Genomic DNA, 1,917 nt, shown 5'->3' on the forward strand with positions numbered 1-1,917 from the left:
TATATATGGATATGTATTTGACTAATAAGTTATGACTTTAGTGAAAAACCCTCCACTTTTGTCAATCATGGGTAATTTCTGAGGGCTATACAGGTGGCATTACTGGGGTTTCAATTCTGCCTTTGCCAACTGAAAGACTGAAGCCACAGGTGTAATGGAAATAAGTGACTCTGAGTGGGTCAGAAGCCCAGTTTCAGCTGCTCATTCAGTGACCAATTGACAAAAAATTTACTTCATTAAACCACAGGTTTCACATCAGTAAAATGTGGATGATGATTCTTGATCTGCCGACCTCCCCAGGCTAATGAGAGATTTAAATATGATTATAGTTGTGTGCTTGTGTTACAAGTTGTAAGCTATGGCATTAATTTATGACATGATAATTATTACTGATTTCTCTCCACCCCACCCTTCATATCTTTTATCCAGAAAAGGTCAACATCTCCAAGGAGCCCAGCCTTCCCTGACTCTCCTCTTCCTTTTCATTCTCTTTCTGTGCATAGCATTTCTTAGCATTCTTGTCCACCTCACCTACAATTTTCAGGATTCTCCATGTGGGAGTGGGAAATAATAAGAAGGGGCCAATGTTAATCTTGAATCAAAGCAACTCTCTAGTTGTGTTTTGATTTTCAGCCCTGGAGATTTGTGCATTTGCATGAACTTAACATTCATATGCAGAATGCTTATTTGAATATAAACACAAGCACACTCACATATAACATGGACTTATACAAACACACAAATCAAGCAAATCAGAAACTAACTCAAAGATTTGTATATAAGTAATCATGCACAAAGACAAACACAGAGAGCGTATATCAAGTGGCTGTAAACATTTACACCAAATGCATGTATACTTCATGCAGTATGATCACCTTCCCTTCCTTATTCACAAAGACACAACGACTCTCATGTACACACAGACACCGACTGACACACAGAGACATGTACACAAATGCATACATTCACTTTCACTAGCTTCCCGGGCATGTAAACATACCAAGCATGTTCAGTAATGCCAGTCATGCTCAAACCAAAATGCACACTGAAACACGGATACAAACACCTCCTGAGTGTGGTCCGATCTCCACTGTTTGACAATTGGATTTTCCACATGCCCTCACTGCTCCTTCTTTGAATGCATCAGGTTTCGGGAAGTTGTATGAGTGTGGTTTTCTGAGAAACTCCCCTTACTATGACCTCCATTAGCCTTAGAGACATTGCTTTCTCAATGATACTTTCCACTAATGCCTGAATGTAGTCAGGGAGTGATGTCACTACGGGAAGCAGCAGTATAAGTTCCCCATGTGGAATTATTTCACAAGCAGTTCTTTGGGCAGTGGAAAGTTGTGGCACCTAAGACTCACACGTGAATCTCCAAGAATCACCTGGGGATTTGGCTAAATGTAGACTCTAATTCAGTATGTCAGGGTGGAATTTAAAAAAAATTCTCAGCAGGGATTCTAAATCTTGCTCAAAAGAGATTCAATTTTCCATCAACAACACTCATTCTGAGAAGAAACCTTTGTTGCAATGTATTTCAAGTGGTCACTTCATTAACCCATGTTATTCTGAGATCATCTAGCAAAGGAAGTAACCAGGTCACTCATTCTTACCCTTGCCTCTAACCAGAACTGTCCATTATGAAACCAGCAAGTTAGACTTAGTTCCCCGTTAAACAAGTTTCACTTTCAACCAGATGATTTGAATGCTGTCTTCCTGAAAGTCATTACTTGGTAGGCAATAACTTTTTTTTTTTTGATGTTTACCTGTGCTTTATTGATTATTGCAAAGGTTTTTTTGTTTGTTTGTTTTTAAATTTAAGGTTTTTATTGTGGATTGAGTGAAAGTTTACAGGGCACATTATCAGTTTCACATTCAACACTTCATATAACTTGTTTCATTACATTGATTATA

At 38.4% G+C, this 1,917-nt stretch overlaps 1 protein-coding gene across 1 annotated transcript in view; it reads right to left on the reverse strand.

The window, feature by feature from the left end:
* TLR4 (toll-like receptor 4) overlaps nucleotides 1–1,917 on the reverse strand; it is a 20,673-nt gene that overhangs the window by 5,661 nt on the left and 13,095 nt on the right. The window lies entirely within an intron of this gene.

This window comes from Chrysochloris asiatica, unplaced genomic scaffold (assembly GCF_000296735.1).
Source record: "Chrysochloris asiatica unplaced genomic scaffold, ChrAsi1.0 scaffold00081, whole genome shotgun sequence".
In the NCBI taxonomy this organism is placed as follows: Eukaryota; Metazoa; Chordata; class Mammalia; order Afrosoricida; family Chrysochloridae; genus Chrysochloris; species Chrysochloris asiatica.